This window comes from Malania oleifera, chromosome 6 (genome assembly GCF_029873635.1).
Source record: "Malania oleifera isolate guangnan ecotype guangnan chromosome 6, ASM2987363v1, whole genome shotgun sequence".
NCBI lineage: Eukaryota > Viridiplantae > Streptophyta > Magnoliopsida > Santalales > Ximeniaceae > Malania > Malania oleifera.
In genome coordinates this window covers 50122072-50149288 of record NC_080422.1, presented here as the reverse complement: position 1 = coordinate 50149288, position 27217 = coordinate 50122072, and the positions used below count along the sequence as shown (strand labels likewise).

General features: G+C 37.5%; 1 pseudogene; it reads left to right on the top strand.

The window, feature by feature from the left end:
- The first annotated feature begins 1029 nt into the window (after positions 1-1029).
- LOC131158589 (protein WHAT'S THIS FACTOR 1, chloroplastic-like) lies at positions 1030-9667 on the top strand (annotated as a pseudogene).
- The last annotated feature ends 17550 nt before the right edge of the window (positions 9668-27217 follow it).

Genomic DNA, 27217 nt, shown 5'->3' with positions numbered 1-27217 from the left:
CAAATGTGTGTGTGTGTGTGTGTGTGTGTGTATGGATATAGGTATAGATTTCATAATTACTTAGCTATATTTTTTAATAAATGAACGTGTTTTGACTCATTTAAACTCATGTTGCCACACATTGACAATAATTTATTCCATCTTATTGGGACATGTCTCACTCCTTAATATTTTAACATTTCAAGAAATCCAGAGAGACGAACTTAGAGAGCTCTAGAAAGGATTAGTAGTTGGGTTGGAAGATAGTGCTGGTGAGACACTATTAAGTATATGTATATGGATTTGCTTAGTAGTACCTTTGGTCGTAATATTACCTAGTTTTTGGAAAGACATGTGTATATGTATGATATGATGGTTCTAGAACTCTGGTATTGTATTCGGGGTTAGGTATATGTTTCCACTACATGTTTTATTTGAGTTATGGTATCAGATAAATATGAAAAAGAAAAAAATATATATATATATGGTAGAAATTTCGAGGCGTTGCAATTTCTATTTGTTTTATCTTTTCCAATATGTAAAGTAGACAACACTTTTCTATTAAATAAACAAGGCTCTATATTGGTTCAAATGATAAATATTTAGCAATAAAATATAAAAATAAATATAATATATCTAATAAATTAACAATGCAAACATGTACAAGTGTATTGAATGCAATTGTACATATCATACAGCCTATTTGATTGACTATTGTTTTTGTTTGGACTTGACTTATAGGCATATGGGTTTTATTGATTATTTGAAGCATTCTTAAGCACTTGGTTGATTCGTGACACTCTCCTGGCTATTATTGCCCTTTGAATGCTTATTACCCACCAAGGTTGTGCTAGTTTACATATACAGTTTAGTAGAAGTTTGATCATTGCTGATTATAGTTTGAGCTTATCAACTGTTATTCCAAGTTTTGCTCCAAAGATGGGAACCCAACTAACTAGACATGCAGTTTTAAATACCAAGATCAAGAGTTCTTTTCAGGTTTACTTGTTCCTTGTTGACATTGACCATTTTGCACACCTTACTTCAAGAATGGCAATTAATTGTTATAGAGAACCTTGTCTGGGATTGCAGAGTCGATGGATGACTAATAGTAAGCAAGTTCAAGACCAAAGCTAGAAGAAGAGGGTGTATGATCTTGAAATTGCAACTAAGAAGTGGAAAATTACCTCCAAGATATTATTCTTTATAAAGGTTTTGAAGGGGGAACCAGAGTAGATAATCCCTATAAGGTCATTGGACCAGTGCAAGAGATAGATTAATCTTCCAAAACCTTATAAGATCTCTGACTTCCTTAAGAAATCCCCTAAGTTGTTTGAATTGTATAAGGATCACAAAGGAGTCATGTGGTATGGTTTGACCAAGGAAGCTGAGGATTTGGTGCAAGAAGAAAGGAAGATCCTTGAAGAGAATTCTAATAACGCCGCTGAACACGTTACTAGGTTTTTAATGATGTGAATTGATAAATGACTATCATTGGACAATATTGCCCATTTCAGGAGAGATTTTTCTCTCTCATTTGATTTTCAGAACCACTTGGGTGCACTAGTACCCACAATATTTTAGGGTTGTGAAGTCGGAGGATGATGTTGAGCATTTGGAGCTTATGTCTTGGAATCCTGATTAGGCTGCAATGAGTGAGAGAAGAAGGTGGGCAAGGTAAATCCATCTACTCCTCCTACTCCAGGGATGCTTTCGCTTCCTTTCCCTATAAAGTACCCACCTGATTACAAGAAGGTGTATAGATACGGAGGAAATATTGAACACTTTCAAAAGCGGTCTTACTTGTCTCCATATGCTAATGCATCAGACCTAAAAGCTGGCTCTCAAGAATTTGATAAGAGGGCAATTGTTGTTATGCACGTTCTTAGCTTTACTATTAAGAAAAGGCACGTTACTGATCACCTCACACACTTCCGACGGGAACTTGTGATGCCCCAAAATCTTATGAGACTTCTTCTGAAGCATTTCGGTATTTTCTATGTCTCTAAGAGGGGAAGGAGGTTTAGTGTGTTCTTGACTAAAGCTTATGAAGGTTTTGAGCCAATTGAGAAATGCCCATTGGTTGTTTCGAAGGAAAAGGTCCAGAGTCTTACTAGTTATAGAGGGTGAAAGAAGAAAATTCAAACCTTTAATGACTTTCTAGACATAGAGGATCTTGATTTGTTTAGCAGTGATTCTGAGAATAAAATTATTTGCACAGAACTTGAGCAGGAAGAGACTGTTGGGGTTATCCCACATCGGTTGTGGAGGGGGTTGGTGGTTAGTTATTAAGTGTGAGGGAAAATCTCACCCCATGAGCTAGCTTTTGGGGTTGAGAAGGCTCAAGACTACCCAACACTGGTATCAAAGCTCATGGTTCAACAATCTCCCCGGAATGCCGAGTGTGTGGCCGATTTGGAGCCTGATATGTGAGGGGTAGATTGAACAAAAGCTCCACCACATATGAGCTCATAGGCCTAAAAGAGCTAGAGAAACAGGGGCTACTTGAGGATAGGAAACTTGAGGAATTATCATTCTGTGAGGAGTGTGTCTTGGGTAAGTCTTCTAGGGTTAATTTTAAGAAGTCCACTCACACAACAAAACAGACTCTTGATTACATACATTCAAACTTGTGGGAGCCTGCTAAGGTTATTTCTCATGGTGGTTCTAGGTATTTTCTATCAATAATAGATGACTTTTCTAGGAAAGTATGGGTCTATGTTTTAAAACATAAAAGTGATACTTTTGGGAAGTTTAAAGAATGGAAAACCTTAGTTGAAACTCAGGTTGGTAGAAAAGTTAAAACATTGAGAATAGACAATGGATTAAAATACTTGTCAAATGAATTTTCTTAATTTTGTAAAGCTGAGGGCATTGCTAAACATAGGACTATTAGGGAAACTCCCCAACAAGATAGATTAGCTAAACGAATGAATAGGACCATTCTTGAAAGGGTAAGATATATGCTAGCCACTTCAGGTCTGCCCAAGACTTTATGGGCAAAGGTTGTGGCCACTACTATATACCTTATTAATAGGTGTCCCTCCTCAACTCTCAACTTTAAAACCCCTCAAGAAATCAGGTCTGGGAAGCCAACTAATTATCAAGGATTAAAAAGTGTTTGGGTGTATAGCCTATGCCAACATTAGAACTGATAAATTAGAGCCCAAGGTTATTAAATGCATTTTTTTTTTGATACCTAGAGGGGGTTAAAGGCTATAAACTCTTGGTTAGATAACATGAAAAACAAAAATGCATTATTATTAGGGATGTAGTTTTTAATGAGACTTCCATAGGGGAAAAAACCAAAAAATTCAGATGAATTTTCTTGGTACTCTTATATCAATGACCTGCAGTTTAAGGTAGAGCAACCCTCCACTTCTCACAGCTGTTCAGAAACAGATGCTGCAGATTCTGAGGTGCAAACCATAGAAACTAGAATCTCTAGATCAAATAAAACCTACATTCTAGCAAGGGATGCGGAAGGAGGGTCATAAGAACTCCTCAAAAGTATGGGGAAGCTGATATAATACCTTTTGCTCTTTTTGTCCCTGAAATAGAAATTGAGGTGGAGCCTAGGACTTTTAGAGAGACCATAGATAGTAAAGAGCCTGAGAAATAAATTCTTGCAATGCAAGAAGAAATGGAGTCTCTAAACAAAAAAAAAAAGACATGGGTGATGGTGCCCTAAAAAGACTGGAAAAATAGAAACTTGTAGGATCTAAGTGGATCTTTAAGAGAAAAAAGGGAATCCCTAAAATTGAACCACCTAGGTATAAAGCTAGGATAGTGGCTAAGGGATTTACATAATGGGAAGGGGTAGATTATAATGAAATATTTTCCCCTATTGTGAGGCATACTTCAATCAGAATTCTATTATCTTTTGTTGTTATAAATGACTTGCATTTAAAACAACTTGATGTTAAAATTGCTTTCTTGCATGGTAGTTTAGAGGAAGCAGTTTATATGCAACCTCCCAAGGGCTTTGATACAGAAATGAATAAAAATCATGTATGTTTATTAAATAAATCTTTATATGGACTGAAAAAAATCACCTAGACAATGGTATAAAAGATTTGATCCTTACATGATTCAAAATGATTTCTGTAGAAGCAATTATGATAGCTGTTTCTATTATAAATCATGTGATGAATGTCATTTATATTTGTTATTATATGTTGATGACATGTTAATTGCTTGTGGAGACTTGGATAGGTTAAATCAAGTTAAATGCATGCTTAAATCTAAATTTGAAATGAAAGAGTTAAGCCCTTCTAAAAGAATACTTGGCATGGAAGTAACTAGTGAAAGGGATAAAAATCTTCTCTACTTGTCTCAAGAGTCTTATATTTGACAAGTGTTAAAAAGATTTGGAATGAGTTAAATTGTCTGTTCCTATTGCATAGCATGTTAAATTTTCTAGGAAATAGTGTCCTGAAACTGAAAATGAGTCACTGTTTATGAATAAAATACCTTATGCTAGTATGGTTGGAAGTGTAATGTATGCTATAGTATGTTCTAGACCTAATTTATCTTATGTTCTAAGTCAAGTGAGCAGATTTATAAGCAAACCTGGAAAACCAAATTGGCATGCTTTAAAACAAATTTTTCAATACCTATCTAGAAAAAAATAGCAAGGATTAATATTTGGAAAAAATTATATGCATTGTGAAATAGGGTTAAAAGGATATGTAGATTCTGACTACGCTGGAAATCTAGATACTAGGAAATCTTTGTCTAGTATGGTCTTTTCTTTTTTGGGTAGTGCTATTAGTTGGAAATCAAGCATGCATTCAGTGGTAGCTTTGTCTACCACGAAGGCTAAATATATAGTCATGACTGAAGCCTTTAAGGAGGTTATATGGATAAAAGGGTCGTGTCTAGAATTAGGAATGTATAGTGGAGCTGTCATAGTTTATTGTGACAATCAAAGCACTATTCATTTGGCTAAGAATCATGTTTATCATGAAAGGTCCAAACATATAGATGTAGGCCACATTTTGAGAAAATTCTAGGGGTGAGCAAACAGTCAGTTCGGCCAAATTCGGTTAATTAACCGAATTAACCGAAATTTTTGGTTAACGATTTCTGATAACCGAACCGACCGAACAAAGGAAGCTCACCGAACCGAACCCGACCAAATTACCTTTTCGGGTAATTCGGTTAACCGAATTTAACCAAAATAATTTGAAATTAATTATTAAAAACAGAATATAATTATAACTTTTTTACTAATTCGAGCTTAATTAAGCATCTCATCTATTAATTTTATTAATAAAAAAGATATTTTAGTATTAAACTATAAGAGTAGAATCACTAGAATCATTAATTATCAATTCGGTTAATTCGGTTAACCGAATTAATAATTCATATTAACCGAACCGATAACCGATTAACTGAAAATTGGTAAAATCGTAACCGAACCAAACCGACCCTATTTCTTAACCGAACCGAATTGACCGAAATTGGTCAGTTAATTCGGGTTTCCCTGAATTATGCTCAGCCCTAGAAAATTCCAACATAGGATAATTCCTATGACATGATGACAAAGGCAGTACCAAAATCAAAGTTTCAACGTTGTTCAAACTTGATTAATTTAGGAAGTTGCTAGTGTTTTGATTTGCAGGAACAGCCATAGGAGAAGCAAGGGAAGAGCAAGGGCTACAAGCATGCCAAGGTGGAGAATTTGTTGCATAATGTTAATCTTGTTGGGAGTCAACTGAATCGTCAAACGCTGCTAGAAATCCAACGGTTGTAATTTATTTGTCATTTAAGGGCAATTGTGTAATTTTCTTAGTCTTGCATTTTATATGTAAAGCATTTAATCTCTAGCAGTAGTTCTAGAGACTTCAGATTGTAATTATTTTGAAGAGGAATTTTAGGAGATTCAAGAAAAAAAAAAAAAAAACCAAGAGCTCTGGCGATAACGAAGGTTAGGGTTTTCTGGGAGGTTTTCTTGTGATGATTCTTGAAGGAGATCTGTAAGCTCGAAAGGTTAGATCTATGTATTTGTAAATCGTTCTCCACCATTTAATGAAAGCACATCCGAGGTGAGGTTCCTGTTGTGGATGTAGGCCTTTAAGTCTAAACCACATTATATCGCTTGTGTTGTTTGTATTATGTTTGATTTGTATATTTCTTACTGTATTTTGTGCTTTGTTTTTGTCTGATTTAAATATCCCCAATCAAGCTTGGTGGAAAGCAATTTTTTCTCTTTTCTTTTTTTCTTAAACTCTGATTTTCTAAAGAAGTGGTAATTAGATACCACAACAAGTGTATTGATACACATAGGTGAGCACCAACTTGACCCAAAAGCTTAAGCCTATTGGGTATTGGGCTACACCATGTATATAAGCACCCATCAATTTTTCACTTTTTCCAATATGGGACAAACTTCACAAGTGGACTTCTCAACAATCTCCCCCTCACTTGTGAGTTCCAGCTGCTCCCCCTTGAACAGAAGTCATCTTCTCCCTCATGGGACTAATTTTCCAATAGTTTGCTCAAGTAAGCCTTACCATTGCATCTTATGTGTCTTAGATTGTATTCCAAGTGGGACCTCCAAACCAATCCTACCTCTTACATCTTGACCCCATTTGGATCCATCTTGGCAGCTTAGATGGATTTCTTTAGCCTCGGTCACACACTCCCACACCTAGAGTTATGAACCGTTGGCTCTGATACCACTTGTTAGGGCAAAAGGAGTCCAAAGGTGTGCTTGATAAACATGGGGTGAACACCAACTTGACCCAAAATCTTAAGCCTACTAAGTCTTGGGCCACACCATGTATATAAGCATCCATCAAATACTTACTTTTTCTAATGTGGGACAAACTTCACAAGTGGACTTCTCAACAGAGACCATGGGAGGTTTAGAGGACAGTTCACTTAAAATCAACACCAAGATGGAAATTGGAGAGATTCACAATGTGTATAGGGACATTAAAACATCTTGAGGTCAAAAATTATTTTCTTTTATTAAAAATTTACATTTAAAATAATTTTAGCTTTGAAGGATTTGTGTCGTTCATTCATTTTAATAAAATTTATCATGTTATATTAATTTTAAGAATGCAAAGACATGTCTTGATTATGATTCATATCCTATAGCCTATATTATGCCAATTGATAGTTGTAACTCGAAACTATGATGTCTGGTTGGTATAAAAATGGAAATAGGAATGACTAGGAGACTTGCACCCAATTCTCTGTGTTTTACTATGGTTGGTTTGCCATCATGGTATTATCCAATTAATTAAATCCTTCAACAACTCAATTGAAATTAATTATTTAATTGTGCTTGGGCTCTATATGAAACTAGGTAAAGTTTGAACTACAACAATTTTGAGATTTGTAGGTAAGAACTTATAAGATTATGTTCTAATGAGAATTTACTATACGTGGAATTCTCTTTCAAATTCATTTCAACGGTATATTCATTTGTTAGTTAATCTCTCATGTGAAATTTTTAAGCATTTAAAGAAAGAGTTGTTTGAGTGTTTTAGTTGGGGTGTATGTGTGTGTGACTATGAGGTGGTAGAGATTAGAGACATGCATTGTGTCATGCATATTAGGAAATAATTATACAATTATCAAATAGATGAGGCTGGATGTTACGAATTGAGGATGCCTAGACCTCAGCTCTAGCTCAGACTCTAGCTCAACTCCCTAGCTCACACCAGAAATATAAAGGAAGGGCCCCACGTGAATGGCTTGAACAAATCTGTTTTTCTATTCATATTATTCCTTTTCTGTTATCAATTTTGCTTGGTTAGTTGTATTTGCTCGAGATGCTATAATTTTGTTATTCCCTCTCCCTATTTATTTAGATCGTGGTGTACAATTCAAGGTGTGAAAATGAGATGAATTCTTGAAGCTCCTTCAGCGCCATATCGCCTTCCTATATTTTCCTATACTGCTCTTTCTTCTTCCTGTGCTCTCTTCATTTTGTTTCAATCTATTTTATGGTATCACAACCAAGTTGGTCTTAATGGCTTAAACTGATTCTACCAATTCTGATCAAGATGCCAATCAAAACCAAAACCAAAACACCAATTCAACGGCCTCAAACCATCATTCAAACCATCTCAATCCATCACAACATAGCAGCCCATACTTCATTAGCACTAATGACCACTCTAGAACTTTACTCGTCACGCAAGTGCTGGATTCCAGCAATTATCATCCTTTGGCAAGGTCAATGAAGCGTGCCTTGCATATTAAGAGCAAGCCGGGTTTCATCGATGGCAACATTTGTGAGCCAACTGATCTTGATAGTCCTTTCATGGATCATTGGCTTTGATGCAATGATTTTGTTATTACTTGGCTGCAAAACTCCATGTCGGTTAACATCAAATGCAGCACTCTATATGCAGAAAATGCACATTCGCTGTGGGTTGAGCTTGAGCATCATCTAGTGGAAAAAAATGCCCCAAGGATTTATGAAATCAAATAAGGGATGGCTACCTTGATGCAACAACAAGATTCGGTGACTTGTTACTCCTCCAAGCTGAAAACACTTCTCGATGAACTAATGAACTATGAATCCATCCCTAGCTGTAGCTGTGGTGGCTTGAAAACAGTGATTGAAAATCAATAGAGGGATGGGGTAATGAAGTTCCTAATGGGACTCAATGACTCCTACAAAGGTTTGAAAGAACATATATTGCTTATTAAACATTTTCCCAATTTGAATGAAGTTTACTCAATTATCCAACAAGAAGAGAAGCATAGAGAGATATCTTCTGACGCTTCTCCCACTGAACCTCTTACTCTCGTAGCTAGGGATAGCACCAGACAATTCACAACTCAAAACAACTCTCAGAGACGTGGCAAATACTACTATTCTCATTGCAAAATTCATGGTCACTCTTTGGAGAGATGTTTCAAGGCCAACCCCAGCAAACTAGTGTGCAATCACTACCATATTTTTGGTCATACTGCAGAGAAATGTTATAAACTTCATGGATATCCTCTAGGGCACAGACACCATGGTAGGATTCCACCTATTGGCTTATATGCTTATCAAATTTCAGCATCTCCTCTACCTGTTTCAAAACAAGGAACTAATGAAGTTCAAAGCACTATAACCCAAGAGCAATATCACCAACTGATGGCCATGCTCCAACAGACTAGTCAAGCCTCGGTTTATTCTATTTAAGCTTCTATTGCTACTCCTCATGATGCACACATTCCTCAGTTCTCTGGTATACCTTTATGTCTCTCAGCTTACACCACCAAGCCCAAAGATATTTCAACTATTCCCTGGATAATTGACACAGGTGCAACCGATCATATGGTCTGTGCAACCTGCTTCTTCACCACCATAACAACTAATGTCTCCTACTTTATAACCTTGCCTAATGGAGAAGCTGTTTCGATGACCCATATTGGTATAGTGATAGTAACAAAAGATCTTATCCTTCATAATGTTCTTTGTGTTCCATCATTTTCCTTTAATCTCATCTCTTCCAGAAAATTAGCTCACATCTTGAAGTGTTGTCGCATTTTCTTATCTAAAAATTGTTTTATTTAGGACCTTTTGACTGGGCGCAAGATTGGAATGGGTGAGGTAAAGAATGGGATATACCATTTGCTACAGAATGAAGTCTCTCCAACATCTTTGACTCAAGCCCTGCCCAAAGTCACCAATACACCACCAAAAGCAGTTGCCATCACCAACAGCTAGAGCCTGAACCTTTGACACTATCCCCCAGGACACCCTTCATCAGTCAAATTAGATTTTCTTAAACCTGAACTTGTATGCAAAACTTCACTAAGTGCTAAGCCTTGCTTTGTTTGTCCCATAGCCAAGCTTCACAAGATTCCTTTTCCCTATAGTCAACACAAATTTGAACATCGTCTTGAACTCATTCATTGTGATCTTTGGGGGCCATGTAATGAAATTTCTTATGATGGTTTCTGATACTTTCTCACTATAGTTGACGATTTTAGCAGGTGCACCTGGGTATATCTTTTGAAATTTAAATCTGATGCAAGTTCTACCTTAAAAGGATTTTGTGCCCTGATAGAAACTTAATTTGCAACAAAAATCAAAACCATTCAAAGTGACAATGGAGGGGAGTTTGATCTGAAACAATTTGATCATGAGAAAGACATCATTCACTAAAGAACTTGTGTCAAGACTCCTGAACAAAATGCCATAGTTGAAAGAAAACACCAGCACATTTTAAATGTTGCAAGAGCCTTAAGATTCTAAAGTGGACTTGCTGTTAGATATTGGAGTGACTGTGTACTGATAGCATTCTACCTCATTAATCGAACCCCATCTGTCATCTTAAAATCCAAGCCTCCTTTTGAACTCCTTTATATAGCCAAGCCTGCATATGCCTACCTTAGAGTCTTCGATTGCTTAGCCTTTGCCTCAACTCTTTCAAAGAACAGACACAAGTTTGATGCTTGACCCAGAAAGTGTGTTTTCTTGGGATACCCCTTTGGCATAAAAGGATACAAACTGTTAGACCTCAAAACTAAAAGAATCTTCATCTCAAGGAATGTTATTTTTCATGAAGACATTTTCCCCTTCCAATCTGGAGAAGTCACATCTCTCCCTACTACTCAACTTCCCTTTCCTCAGCCTACTATTATGGACTTCTCCTATGAAGACTCTCCTACACCAACTAATGCCACTGCAGAACCTAATAGCCCATAAAAGACACCATCAGTCATCAACATCACCTCAACATCCTGGCGAGACCTCAGACCACACTATAGGCAGTCCTCATCTCCCAAGGAGATCTACCAGAACCAGAAGGCCACCATCCCACCTTGAACACTTCATTTGTCAGCAAGCTAGCTCTACTAGCTCCCTCACCCATTCACAAGAGTCCAATAAGGAACAAGGTCCTGCAGCTCCAAGTAGTCCTTTTTCTCTTTGTGCCACTTTATCCTATCATAACATTTCACCTAAACAAAATACCTTTGTCATCTCTACCACTAAAAAAACTGAATCTTATTCTTATCATGATGCTGTTGAGAATCCTAATTGGGAGAAAACTATGCAGACTGAGGTTGTAGCTCTTGAACAAAAGAAAACCTGGTTTATCACTGATCTTCCTCCTGGTAAGTAGACCATCGAATGCAAATGGCTTTACAAGATAAAATACAATTCTAATGGGACCATTGAACGATACAAAGCTAGATTGGTCTGCAAAGGATACACACGGGAAGAAGGTATAGACTATCATGAAAAATTTTCCCCTGTAGCTAAGATAGTGTTTGTCAGAGCCTTACTAGCATTGGTAGCAATCAAAGGCTTGTATTTACATTAATTTGACGTCAAAAATGTCTTCCTTCACGGTGATCTTGATGAAGAAGTATACATGAAGCTGCCACCTAGTTACCCCACATCAGATGAAATAAAGGTCTGTAAGCTGCTCAAAAGTTTATATGGCCTTAAACAAGCCTCGAGGAAATGGTATGCCAAACATTCCTCCTTCATCATCCAGCATGGTTACACTCAACCTAAGGGAGACTATAGCTTGTTTACTCGAATGTATAATGGTTCCTTCACTGCCATCTAAGTTTATGTTGATGACATAGTTATAGCCAGCAATGACATAAGATCTATTGAAGAACTTATGGGAGCTTTGAACAAAAAGTTTAAGATCAAAGATCTTGGGCAACTCAAATATTTCCTTGGCATCAAAGTTGCACGATCAGTAAAGGGAATTCATCTTTGTTAACAAAAATATGCATTAGACATTCTATCAGATACGGGAACTGTAGACTTTTTAAGTCCGATCCCTGTTTTGATGCTGACAAAGAACATATATCTTATGTGTGTGCGTAGTGTTTTGAACAAGTTTATAATTCATAATGCACACACAAAAGAGGAAGATGGAAGTTAGAAAGCTCACATCAACTGGCATTTTCCACGAAAGACAGAAGAGCAAAGAAGAAGACATTTGTTTTATAATTGTATTACATTTAATTTTTATCTTTGGTTTGTAATAATGCATGCATCTCCATGATATGGATTATATGCTCAGTTGGCCATAGTTTAACCATAGGGAACCGAATGACCTTAGGGCACCCTTCAGTCGTCCGACGCTGGATTTTTAGGGTTATTTCTCAAAGGCCTTAGACTAACCTTAAGACCCTGAATATTGCATAAAAATGATCCCCATAGTCTTGAAAATAAATATCATATAATTAGGGACAATTTAATAAAGGAAAAAAGATCGAAAGGCCTAAGGATGGCATGTTTGGTCGACCAAACTCAGTTACACTGAGATCTTCGATCGACCAAACTCCCACTGGGTCAACAAGTTGACCTCTCGCTCGACCGACCAGAAACATATAGCAACACCCAGGTCGATCGAACCTCCACCAGGTCAACAAGTTGATCCTTCGGTCGACCAACCAAAAATGTAAAGCAATGCCCTAGTAGACCAAACCCCCACGTGGGAATTTCCAACCGCCCAGTCAACCGAACCTCCAAGTTCAAAATGACCCAGTCGACCGAACTGCGCATATTTGGAAAATAGCCTTTGCAAAACCCTTAAGTACAGTCAACCATCCTTCTAATTCAAAACACTCTCGGTCGATCAAACTTAGCCACTCGGTCAACTGAACCTTAAGTTCGGTCGACCAGTGCTCTCGGGTTGGCGAATTTTACTGAGGTTAAAAAACACTGTTAAATTTTATTAACCTCATTTAAACCTTTTCTAAAATGACTAATATGTCCCTAACGATCAAATTTTCTAAAAAATCTATAAATACTCCCTCCATAACTCAGATTAGTAACTTTGATTAACTCCAAATTCTCTCTAAGCCCTTTGTTAATCAAAGTTCTCCCAAACCATTTCTATTATAAAAATCTCTTCTTTAGGGGCAAAATTTTTCAAACTAAACTCTTCAACTCTCTTCCCATCCATTCATTTCAAAATCATTTTGTGACAGAGTATATTTTTTTTGGGAAATTATTTTTGTATTTACATGCTATACTCTCACATACTATTTATTTTTAAAAATCATTTTTTGAGAATATAGCTTGGGTTTCTCCTGATTATTTTCATGATAAATACTTTTCAGGAGAAATTATTTATTGCACAAACATTTTCTTGGACATAAAATCCTAGATTCTCCAAACACTTTTATTTGCAAAAATACTTGTTGGAGAACATATTTCTCATTTATATATATATTCATATATATTATTTGTGCAAAAATTATTGAAAGAGCAAAATCTAGGTTCTGCTATATTATTATTGAAATATCTTTTTGGAAAAAACTTTTGATTAGGGTTTAAATATATTTAAGCACCCTTACTCTACTGAGCATATTTCATATCATATTAGAGTGCATGTATTTTGAGATTTATTGTGCACATGTCTGCTTGTATTTTAGAAGCATTATTATATGTACAAAAATGTTTTTTATTGAAACTAGTTGGGTTTAGTTCGTTAATTGAACTGGGGAGTCTCAGCCCCATAAGTGAGACCGGTTCGGTTCAACCCAAAAATTGAACAGAGGAGTCTCAGCCTCGTAAGTGAGACCGGTTCAGTTCAACCCGAAAATTGAACTGGGGTTTTCCTCACCCTGTAAGGAGAGGATGTAAAATGCTCCTGCTCCCCCCGTTCAAGTGAGCAAGGTTAGTGGAATCTTGGCGGGTATGCGCAAGGCAGGGACATAAGCTGGTTTGGCTAAACCTCGATAACAAATATCGTGTGTCACTCTCTCCCAATCTCATTTACTTTCCATAATTTAATTTCAGTATGTGTATGCTTGTTCATGTTTTTTTATAACCATCTTGCATGTACACAGAACTAATTTAAATGAGATATGTAGCACACGTGTATGTACGCACACACTGATAACTTAATCGTTGTACATACACGTTTTCAATATTGAATGAGATATGAACTGTGGTGAATCGCCGTAATTGTTTAAATTAGCGAAAAATATTTTAAAACCTAATTCACCCCCCTCTTGGGATCACACCAATTCCAACAATTGGTATCAAAGCCAAGTTGCGATAAGCTTAATCGCTATTTGCATAAAAATTGTAATGGCTCATATTTCGGTGTATCCCTACTTTGAGGGTCAAGTCTTTGCAAATCCTCCCGTGGTTTTACTGTGTAGATTTTACGGTTTGAAATTTGAAAATGATTTTTTTAAATCAATTGATTGGAGGATTTGGAAAGTATTTGTGAATGTTATCATATCCCATTGAAAAATGATTTTAAAAATGCATAATTTCCCAAAACTTCAAAATGAATTAAATTTGCATGACATGTGTTTCAATGCATATCATCTGTGTTGCATACTTTTTCTATGCCTTAGTCACTAATGCTTTTGCAAGTTTATATCTTTCTATGTGTTAAGGATTTTGGGAATCATAAGGATTTTGAAAAATTGAGAGAGAAAAAGTCACCACTCCGAGCTCAAACGTTTAAGAATGAGTAAATTAGAAAGGTATGTATTTATCATCCCTCTAATTTATTGTATACTTCATGCCATGATTCATGATGCTTATATTGTGTAAAATATTATTTGAATCATGTAAATTTATTTGTGATTGCATACCAACTTATGAGGTGCACTTAAGAATAAAATTTTATTAATACTCATAAGATTTTTAGAAATTGTTGTAAATAGGGGTTACTATGCTTTGAATGCTTAAATAGTATTTGTGCTTAATATTCTAAATCTTAGTAAACACTATTACCATACTAAGAACCCTAACAAAATCTAGCCAATACTGAGTTTTAGTGATTATATCCAATCTTAGCTTAATATGTACATAACATTTTGATTGGTGAACATGTGAAGATATTGGCTATCCTCCTTGAATGGACAAAAGGTTTTAATTGCTAGAAGATTCTTAATGTTATATATATGCTGATGTAGAATATCTTGAATATAGCATAATTTGTGGGTTTAGCAAATTAATTTTCTATATAATTTATTTTCCTAAACTCAACATTGAGCTTAAATGATAAATCATTTTCAAATGATAAAACAAATTTAAGAAACTCATAAGTCTATCCCCATATTAAAACATCAGTTATGCCAAATAATATTAATTGAACATATAACTCTTTGGCTGCATAATTGCAAGGGGAGCAACAATTTTTAGAAAATTCATCCAATATGCATTTTATTGTAATGAGCTTATACTTTTTGGATCATTTGTTGTTGATCTGAATGCAAATATCTATCTCTACTAAATGAATATATTTTTTTATGGAAGAATATTTTTTAAAATTTGATCTTCTTTGAGTTGAATGTCACTATCCATTAGTTGCCTAATGATTATATCTTTGTGTCGATAGTTTATATTTTATTTGATATATTGATTGAACTACCAAACGCATGCCTGTATTGAATGCCTCCTGTATGGCAGATGTAGTGATGTGAATTGCATACTGGTAGTGGATATAAGTTATCGCATGCTTGAACTGAATTATAAATTGATTGCGTGAATCTATCAAGTTTTAGATACATGGGAAAATGGGAAAATGTTCAATTTACAGATGAAATGCTGCCAAAATTTTGATAAAATTTTTCCTATAAGTGAAACCATGTATTAGGATAGATAATTTAATGCATGCTAAAATATTTTTGAAAGGATGAGTGAATCATAAAAGAATATTAATTTCCATCCTTAGTTATAGGTGCATGCCGAACTGTCTGTTGGTGCATGTTGAATTTTTTAAATGATATATGCTAAACTAAAAAACATGCACAATCTTCATATTTGTTTCCTACGATGCTAGATAACTGAATAGGTAGTACATGTAAAATTCAAACCGCTATATAAATTGAAGACATGAACACATTATGTTATCCTAGGAGAGACTAGTTCATGGACACCATTTGGTCCAATTCTTGGGTTATACACTTTCATTCTGGACCCAAATGGTAAAGCATCATCCTTGTAATTAATCGTCACATGTTTTGATGATAGTCCATAAACTATGAACAATTGCATGACTTAGGGTGAATTTTTCATTTCACACACACTCATTGTGAATTTTGAGTTGTGTCGTCCTTATTAAACCCCTATTGCATTACCCCTAAGTATAACCTTGATTGGTTACTGTGTAATTAAATTGAAATGCAATAAGTCATGCTTGTATGTGCTAAATGTCTAATATTTGCAACATATTGAAATCCCTTGAAAAGGACGAATATTTGATGAGTTTCCTTTATTGTCTACCATCCTTGAACCATAATGTAAGTATGTGTGCACGCAAATATACAGGGGAGTTTAAGCCCTATTGTTAAGAAAAATGAACTTAATGCCTATCATCTCTTGCATGCTGAGTAATATTTAGAAGGATGAACATGTGATGAATGTGCTTGAATGAAATTTATCCTTGAGCGTAAATGCACTCGTGTGTGCGAGACTATACTAGGGAGTTTAAGCCCCATCCTTGAAAAAGGATTTGAATCACCTGACCCATGGACTCATATTTTTCATTGTTTCCACTTTTTGAGTCTGAAGCCTTTCTAAATACCTTGAACATCATATCATATCATATTTCTACTGAATATCTTTGATATGGATTGCTCCGGGTACACATGAACACCATGCATGACTTAGTATTTGATTTTTAGCACGTGTGTTTAGGGATATTTTACTAGTGGAAACCAAACGATTTAACCTATACCAGTAAAATTAGTTTATAAATGAAAAATAGTACTTATATTGCTTAAATGCTTAACTTTTTTTTTTTTATCAGTATAAGTAGTTAAAAGGATCTAAGCACGAACTCAAATTTATAGGGGGGAGCATCTTGGGCTAAATTTCTATATTGTTATGCTCACCAAATTTTTGGCTTAGATCTGTTGTTGAATTCATTGTGGCTTATGCTTAAACGAAATGATTTTATTGAAAATTTTGATTTAAAATATACTTCTTAGCCACGTGTGTCTTAGGTTTTGCCATATGATCCTTATTTTAAATTTATTTAATATATTTGGATTTATATGGTTGCATTTTTCTGATACTCTGTGATTTGTGCTTAAATGATAAACTAGAAAAATAATGCTTGCTTAAGTTTAAATTAAAGTTTCTTTTTCAACAAGCATGAGCCCCCAGTATTTATCAAAAACTTTAAGGGGATATATTTTTATACATATATATATTTATACTTATATACATATATACATTTATTTATTTGCAAGAAATGAACTTGCATAGAACATATCATGTTTTCTTGCTTTGCGATTGAATGTTTTCATGACTGTGCTTGTATTGTATTAAAATTTTATGTCATGAAATTACGTTGTTTATAAATTTTTTTAAGGGGTGTTGTATAGCTGGTTCATGGATCATATATAAAATGCATATGAACTTGTTAGACCGCTTTTACGCTCAAACCTACATTTGTTATCATATGTCGTGTGTGTTGAACTCAAATCTTTCACGGGTTTTATGATATGTTTAAATTGCCATGGTTTGTGGATAATCCTGGTCTGATCTTGTTTGTCATGTGCCTTTCAATCTCTTATTGACCAGTTATACCGTTGTGTGCTTTATTTCCATATTTTTTCAAGAAAATATAAGAATGATTTTCTATGCCCAAATCTTATGCCAAAAAGATGGAGTATTTATAGGAAATATATATATATATATATATATATATATATATATATTTTAAAATGGGGAGTTCTCTTTGCTAAGTTTGTTTCTAAGTGATTAAAAATTTATCTTGTTAACTTAGCATTTTTGCTGATGATAAAAGAGAGAGAATATTTTTTAGTAAAATGATAATGGTCGTAAGGGAAAATTTTAAGGGCAAATATCTAAGCTTGTGCTTTAACGTAAAAATTTAAATGCATAATTTCTTGTAATGCCTTCTTTTGTGAATATGCCTGAGCTTTACTCTTTATTTTTACACTATGCATATTCTTAGGGGGAGCATTTTCAGGTTGTACCCATTTTGCTTTTAGGTATTTGTCATCATCAAAAGAGGGAGATTGTTGACATTTTGAGTTCGATCCCTATTTTGATGTTGACAAAGCACATATATCTTATGTGTGTGCCTAGTGTTTTGAACAAGTTTACAATTCAGAATGCACACACAAAAGAGGAAGATGGAAGCTAGAAAGCTCACATCAACTGGTGTTTTCCACGAAATATAGAAGAACAAAGAAGAAGACATTTGTTTTGTAATTGTATTGCATTTATTTTTTATATTTGGTCTTTAATAATGCATGCATCTGCATGATATGGATTATATGCTCAGTTGGCCATAGTTTAACCATAGGGAACTGAATGACCTTAGAGCACCCTTCGATCAACCGACGCCCAATTTTTAGGGTTATTTCTCAAAAGCCTTAGACTCACGTTAGGACCCTAAATATTGCATAAAAATGTTCCCTATGGTCTTGAAAATAAACATCATATAATTAGAGACAATTTAATAAAGGGAAAAAACCGAAATGCCCAAGGATGACATGTTCGGTCAACCGAACTCAATTACACTGAGATCTTCGGTTGACCGAACTCTCACTGGGTCAACAAATTGACCTCTCAGTCGACCAACCAGAAACATATAGTAACGCCCTGGTTGACTGAACCTCCACCGGGATAATAAGTTAACCTTTCGGTTGACCGACTAGAAATGTAAAGCAACGCCTTGGTCGACCGAACCCCCATGTGAGAATTTCCAACCGCTCAGTCGAGCGAACCTCCAAGTTCAAAATGACCTAGTCGATCGAACCGCGCATATTTGGAAAATCGCCTTTGCAAAACCCTTAAGTACGGTCAACCATCCTTCTAATTCAAAATACTCCTGGTCGACCGAACTTAGCCACTCGGTCAACCGAACCTTAAGTTCAGTCGACCAATGCTCTCGAGTTGGCGAATTTTACCGAGGTTAAAAAAAACTGTTAAATTTTATTAACCTCACTTAAACCTCTTCTAAATTGACTAATATGTCCCTAACGGTCAGATTTTCTAAAAAAATCTATAAATACCCCCTCCATAACTCAGATTAGTAACTTTGATTGACTCTAAATTCTCTCTAATCCCTTGTTAATCAAAGTTCCCCCAAATCATTTCTATTACAAAAATCTTTTCTTTGGGGAAAAGATTTTCAAACTAAACTCTCCAGCACTCTTTCTATTCATTCATTTCAAAATCATTTTGTGAGAGAGTAAATTTGTTTTGGGCAATAATTTTTGTATTCACATGCTATACTCTCGCATACTATTTATTTTTGAAAATCATTTTTTGAGAATATGGTTTGGGTTTCTCCCGATTATTTTCATGATAAATATTTTTCAGGAGAAATTATTTATTACACAAACATTTTCTTGGATTTAAAATCCTAGATTCTCCAAATACTTTTATTCGCAAAAATCTTAGAACATATTTCTCATTTATATATATTCATATATATTATTTGTGCAAAAATTATTGAAAGAGCAAAACCCTAGGTTCTCATATATTATTATTATTAAAATATCTTTTTGGAGAAAATTTTTTATTAGGGTTTAAATATATTTAAGCACCCTTACTCTACTGAGCATATTTCATATCATATTAGAGTGCATGTATTTTGAACTTTATTGTGTACATTTCTGCTTGTATTTTAGAAGCATTATTATATGTACAAAAATATTTTTATTCAAATTCGTTGGGTTTAGCCCATTAATTGAACTGGGGAGTCTCAGCCCCGTAAGTGAAACCGGTTCAGTTTAACCCAAAAATTGAACTGCGGTTTTCCTCGCCCCGTATGGAGAGGATGTAAAAGGCTTCTTCTCCGCCCGTTTAAGTGAGCAGGGTTAGTGGAATCCTTGAGGGGTATGCCCAAGGTGGGGACGTAGGCTGGTTTGACCGAATCTCAATAACAAATATCGTGTGTCACTCTCTCCCTATCTCATTTACTTTCCACACTTTAATTTCAGTATGTGTATGTTTATTCATGTTTTGTTATAACCATCTTGCATGCACACAGAACTAATTTAAATGGGATATGTAGCACACGTGTATGTATGCACACACTGATAACTTAATCATTGTACGTACACGTTTTCAATATTGAATGAGATATGAACTATGGTGAATTGGCGTAATTATTTAAATTAGCAAAAAATATTTTAAAACCCTATTCCCCCCCCCCCTTCTCCCCCTTCTTGGGATCACACCAATTCCAACAGGATCCATTGGGTATACACCTGCTAAAATCCCCTTGGATCAAAATCTCAAGTTGTCAAGAGATGAGGGAGAACCTATTGGGGATCAGACCATTTACAAAAGACTCATTAGTCGATTAATGTACCAGACCATCACTCGAGCAAACCTCTCTTATTATGTCCAACCTCTCAGCCAATTCATGGAAACTCCATGAGTCCCTCATCTAAATGCAGCACACAAGATTCTTAGATATATCAAGAAGGCACCTAGTCGAGGACCCTTCTATCCATCAGATTTCAGTCTACAGTTGAAGGCTTATAGTGACAGTGATTGGGGTTCGTGTCCTGATAGCCGAAAGTCCATAATTGGCTACTGTGTTTTCCTTGGTTCTTCTTTGATCTCTTGGAGGTCCAAAAAGCAAAACACCATCTCCAAGTTTTCTACAGAGGCTGAGTACAGAGCCATGGCAATGGTATGCTGGGAATTGACTTGGATCCGTTACCTTTTTAATGATCTCCAAGTCCCTTATCCTCAACCTGCCACTCTCTTCAGGCTACTATTGGGAAATAAAACCTGGAGCAATAATCACACATGAAGAAAAATTCAAGCACATCCACAATGGAACACCGGATTTACGTGGTTCGGTCCAAACTGACCTACGTCCACGGGAGCACACACCACTGCACTATAAACTAGAGAATAAATACAAGGAGGAGCCACTGATCAACTCTATCTCACTATCACACCTCTCTGCTCCCTGCTCTCTGCACTCTGCACACTACAATACACACAATACTCACGCAGCTCACAGCTTACCTCTGCCTCTCACAGCTACACTACTGCACAACTCCACTACACTCACACAAAGCTCTCCACACACACACACGTATATATATATACAAGAGGGAGCGACGAGTTCAAAGAGGGTGGCTGCAGATTCAACAAAATCTGCAGCATAGGTGGCCACCGGTCTTTAATGTCAAAGGTGGTGGCTGGGTTGGTGCGGCTGTCGGTGGCTTCACACCTGCAAATTCAACAATCTCCCACTTGGAGGTGGAGACAGCATCTCAACCATTGTATATGCAAATGTCGTGCTCATGTCTATCTTCAATCATGAAGACCAACTGAAGTTGAGCATAACTTCAGTTTCTCTGTAGTTACCACCTTTGTCAACATGTCAGCTAGATTTCTGCTACCTTAAATCTTTTCAAGTGTCAGTACTCAATCCTCTAATAGAGATCTGATGAAGTGATAATGCAATCCGATATGTTTGGTTCTGGACTGAAATCTAGAGTTCTTTGCCAGATGTTTCGCACTCTGACTGTCGCTGTACAAAACATTCCTCTCCTGCTTTAACCCAAGCTCTGTCAACAAACCCTAAAGCCAAATCATCTCTTTGTTGGCTTCTGTCACTACTACGTACTCAGCTTCTGTAGTGGATAGGGCTACAATCTTTTGTATCTGCGACATCCAACTAACAGCTGTTGTGCCAACAATGAATACATATCCGGTGGTGCTCCTGTGGTGATCAATTTCACCAGCAAAATCGACATCTACATATCCTTTGACTTTCAAGTCTCCTTTGCCGAAACATAAGCACTTATCAGTAGTGCCTCTGAGGTACCTTAAGATCCACTTCACTGCTTCCCAGTGAGTCTTTCCTGGATTAGACATGAATCTATTAACTGCTCCTACTGCTTGGCCAATATCCAGTCTGGTACAAACCATAGCGTACATAAGACTTCCAATGGCTGAGGCGTAAGATACCTTAGCCATGAAGTCCTTCTCTTCATCAATCTAGGGAACCTGATCCTTGGAGAGGCGAAAGTGTCCTGCCAAAGGTGTATTTACTGCTTTGGCATTGCTCATGTTAAACCTCTGTAGAATACGGCCAATGTACTCCGACTGAGATAGTTGCAATGTTCCCTATCGCTTATCTCTGGAGATTCGCATCCCAAGTATCTGCTTCGCTGAGCCTAAGTCCTTCATGTCAAATTCCATTGAAAATTGCTGCTTCAATTTCCTAATCTCTTCTATATCTGGTCCTACGATCAACATGTCATCCACATATAACAATAGAATGATATAGTTACATCGATACCTCTTGAAGTAGCAACAGTGGTTGGCATTACACTTTAGAAAATCATTCTTGTGCATAGAGCCGTCAAATTTTCTGTACCATTGTCTGGGAGCTTGTTTTAGACCGTACAAGCTCTTCTTTAACCTGCACACCAAATTCTCTTTACCTTTCTCTAAGAATCCTTCTGGTTGATGCATGTAGATTTCTTCATCAAGTTCACCATGAAGAAACGTCATCTTTACATCTAATTGCTCAAGATGTAAACCCTCTGAGGCAACAATACTCAGAACAGATCTGATGGTTGTCAACTTCACAACTGGTGCAAAAATATCGGTGTAGTCAATTCCTTCCTTCTGCTCGAAGCCTTTAACTACCAACTGAGCCTTGTATCTCCTGGAGCCGTCATGCTCCTCTTTGATTCTGTACACCCACTTGTTGTGAAGGGCCTTCTTACCTTTGAGCAACTCAGCTAGTTTCCACATTCTATTGGAGGTGAGAGACTTCATCTCGTCCTTCATTGCAAGCTCCCACTTGCTCGCATCTCCTACCTGACATGCTTCATCATAGCATTCGGGCTCTCCTCCATCTGTAAGAAGTAAATAATCTATATACCTTTTGTTTGGTATATGGGGCCGAGTAGATCTCCTAAGCTCCGAAGCTGGAGTAGGAGACGGTGATGCGACGATCTGCTCCACTGGTTCCTCCACCTAAGGATTCTTGGCATTTTGCTGTTGTGTCCCGACACACTCTAGGACATCATCCATATCTACACAGGTTGGTTCTCTCTGAACTGGTTCGATGGATTCAGCTGTGTGCCTATCTTTGTACATCACCTTTTCATCAAAAATCACATCTCTGCTTCTGATCACCTTTTTGTTTTCATCATCCCAAATGCGGTATCCAAATTCATCTCCACCATAACCGATGAAAGTGCATTTCCGAGATTTCGGATCCAGCTTATCCCTGACATGATCATTGATATGTACATATGCAACACAACCAAAAACTTTCAAATGTGAAAGTCTTACCTCTTTGTTACTCCAAACTTCTTCTGGTAGGCAATAGTCCAATGGTACTAAAGGTCTTCTATTAATCAAATAAGCTATTGTGTTGACTGCATGTGCCCAAAACATCTTTGACAAGCCTGACTGCATACGCATGCTTCTGGCTTTTTCTGTCAACGTTCTGTTCATCCACTTCACTACGCCGTTGTGTTGAGGCGTACCTGGCATAGTCCTTTAAATTCTGATACCATGCTCATAGCAGAATTTCTTGAACTCGGTGTCAACATACTCTCCACCGTTATCAATTCTCAGCCTTTTGATTTTCAAACCAGTTTCATTTTCTACCATCGCTTTCCAATTTTTAAAAGCATCAAAAACATCAGATTTATACTTCAGGAAGTAAACCCATACCTTCCGTGAATGATCATCGATAAACATGATGAAGTAATGCTTTCCTCCTGTAGACGAAATGGTTGTTGGTCCCCATACATCTGAATGGACTAGCTCAAGTCTCTCCCTCTTCGGGGTACTGAGGTTTTTCTGGAAACTGACACTATTCTATTTTCCAAATATGCAATCCTCACATGTGTCGATCTTCACTGACTGTAAATCACTTTGAGTGCATCACCCTAAGTCCCTTCTCACTCAGGTGTCTGAGTCGTTGATGCCATAGGTTGCTATCATCATTTCCTGTAGCAACTGTAATAGACATACATGTATCAGGAGTTACATAAAGAGTACCACTTTTCTTACCTCGAGCAATTGTTAATGCACCCTTCGAAATCTTCCATTCATCACCAATGAAAGATGTGTTATAACCTTCATTTGCCAATTGACCGACTGAGATCAAATTCTTCCTCAGGTTTGGAATATGTCTTACACCTCTCAGTTTCCATACTGACCCATTTATTTTGATCTTCACTGTCCCTTTACCGACAATGTCGCAAGGTTGATCATTGCCCAAATATACTTTACCAAAATTACCTGATGTATACTCCTCTAGGCAATCTCTGCTGCAAGTGGCATGGAATGAAGCTCCAGAGTCTAACACCCAAGACTCCTTTTTGCTCTCCAAAGAGCAGATCAACAAATCATCATTCTCGAAAGCAATATTTGCTTCTGTCTTTGCCCTCGTATCTTTCTTCTGACTTCTGCACTGGTTCTTGTAATGACCAGTTTTTCCACAGTTCCAGCACTCAATAACTTTGGTGCTCTGGGAACCTGTGTCCTGAGTGCCTCTAGGATCTCTGGATTTGGACCTCCTGGTCCTGGATCTGCCACGATTGTTAGATCGTCCATGCCTGCTTCCCTTTGCTCGACTTTCCATAGTCAAAGCTGAACTTGAAGTGGAGGCATTGTTCGACTGCATTCTGATCTCCTCTATCAAAATCATGCTGATAACCTCATCGTATTTCAGCTTCAATTTTCCTACAGAGCTACTAATCGCAGTGACAATACCTTTCCAACTCTCAGGTAGCTGACTGAGAATTAGAAGGGCACGGATTTCACTGTCAAATGTAATCCCGACCGAGGCGAGTTGATCTGACAGCTCGTTGAAATTATTCAAATGCCTTTTGAAACTTTCACCTGCACACATGCTCATTGTAAACAGTTTTTTCATGAGATGTACCTTGTTCGCGGCTGATGGCTGCTCGTACATGTTAGATAGCGCATCCATAAAGGACTTGGTGGTTGTCAAGTGCTTGATGTTGAATGCCACAGGTTTCGACAACGTCATTCTGATGGCTCCGAGGGCTTTTCGGTCAAGCAACTCCCACTCACTCTCCTTTATGGATTCTGGCTTCTCCATCAGTGGTAAGTGCAACTCCTTACCAAATAAGAAGTCCTCGATCTGCATTTTCCAGAAACCGAAGTTCGTGCCGTCAAACATCTCGATGTGAGAGTTCTTTTCGTTCGACATCTTGATTTTCTGATCTAGAGATGGAATTAGCTTAATCGGATAGCACAATTGGATCCGGAACGGCCGAAAACCCTAGAAATGGCTTAAGTTGCTCGAAAAACAAACCCGAAATGGCTTCGAAAAACCAATTCAAACTTTCGGTCAAACCTAGTCAAAATTGGTCAACCCTGCTAACGTGGCACGTGGGCCCACTGCTGACGTGGCACTATGGGGCCACTACTGACATGGCACTGAGCCCACTTGATGATGTGGCACTGACATGGCGTGGGTCTGGGGCTGGCATGGCGGCTGACTCTACCGCTGACGTGCGCGATGCCGTGTCACTGGTCCCCTGCTAACGTGGCGCTGACACAGCACTGACTCACCCGCTTACTTGGTGCCATGTGGCGCTGACAAGGAGCGCTGACGAAGCGGGTCTCTGCTGCGGATCAGATCCGGTTCTCGCAGAGCGGGTTACAAGTCAACCCGTTATGACTGTGTCTCCGGATCGGGTCAAGTTCCAAACGGGTCGGGCTGAGTCTATCCGGGCAAGGAAGATGCGTGGGTGTGCGTGTGGCGCGTGACGGGCAGGCACTGGCGCGTTATCGGTGCGTGCGGAGGCGTCTTTCTCCGGCTCAACGCGTGGTGGCACGTGCTGGGTCTTCCAAGCTCTGTTCGAGCTCCGGTTACCTGTGTTAGCTTCGTCTCGTCGAGAGGAGCTCGATGGTAGCCTCAAAATCAAATTTCGAGCTACTGGACAGAAGGTCAAAATCCAGAATTTTTCTCGATCTGGCGATTTTACTCCAACCAAGCTCTGATACCAATTGTTGGGAAATAAAACCTAGAGCAATAATCACACACGAAGAAAAATTCAAGCACATCAACAATGGAACACTGGATTTACGTGGTTCGGTCCAAACTGACCTACGTCCATGGGAGCACACACCACTGCACTATAAACTGGAGAATAAATACAAAGAGGAGCCACTGCTCAACTCTATCTCACTATCACACCTCTCTGCTCTCTACTCTCTGCACTTTGCACACTGCAATACACACAATACTCACGCAGCTCACAGCTTACCTCTGCCTCTCACAGCTACACTGCTGCATAACTCCACTGCACTCACACAAAGCTCTCCACACACACACGTATATATATACAAGAAGGAGCGAAGAGTTCAAAGAGGGTGGCTGCAGATTTCAACAAAATCTGCAACGTAGGTGGCCGCCGGTCTTCAGTGTCAAAGGTGGTGGCTGGGTTGGTGCGGCTGTCGGCGGCTCCACACCTGCAAATTCAACAACTACCTTACACATTGCTGCAAACCCAGTATTCCAAGAACGCACAAAGCACATTGAGCTAGATTGTCATCTTATTCGCAAAAAAATTCAAGATGGCAGTATGATTACTCAACATGTCAGCAACAGCTTGTAAATGGCAGATATGTTCACCAAACCGATAGGCTCTTCCCTGTTTTATTCTCACCTGTCCAAGATAGGAGTAGAAAACATCTACTCTCCATTTTGCGGGGGGCTGTTACGAATTGAGGATGCCCAGACCTCAGCTCCAGCTCAGAGTCCAGCTCAACTCCCTAGCTCACACCAGAAATTTGAAGGAAGGGACCCCACGTGAATGGCTTGAACAAATCTATTTTTCTGTTCATATTATTCCTTTTCTGTTATCAATTTTGCTTGGTCAGTTCTATTTGCTCGAGATGCTGTAATTCTGTTGTTCCCTCTCCCTATTTATTTTGATCATGGTGTACTCAAGGTGTGAAAATGAGATGAATTCTTGAAGCTCCTTCAGCACCATATCGCCTTCCTCTGCTTTTCTGTAATGCTCTTTCTTCTTCCCGTGCTCTCTTCATTTTGTTTCAATCTATTTTACATGGTGCTTGAATTTTAAATGTTCAATGTGTCTATTTTATGAGAGTTTGCTTCAAATACAGATGCGCTTCCAGTACTGTTCATCAATTTTGTACCCTTTGATGCTAATCCATGTATATTTGAAGCTTATCTGGAAAGTGTTATTGTTAAAGCTTGTTTGGGAACACCAACAGAAGTTCTTATATTCATTTTCACTTTAATAAGCAATTGTGAGAAAAATATGTGTTGTCTGGATTGTATCAAATAAGTAC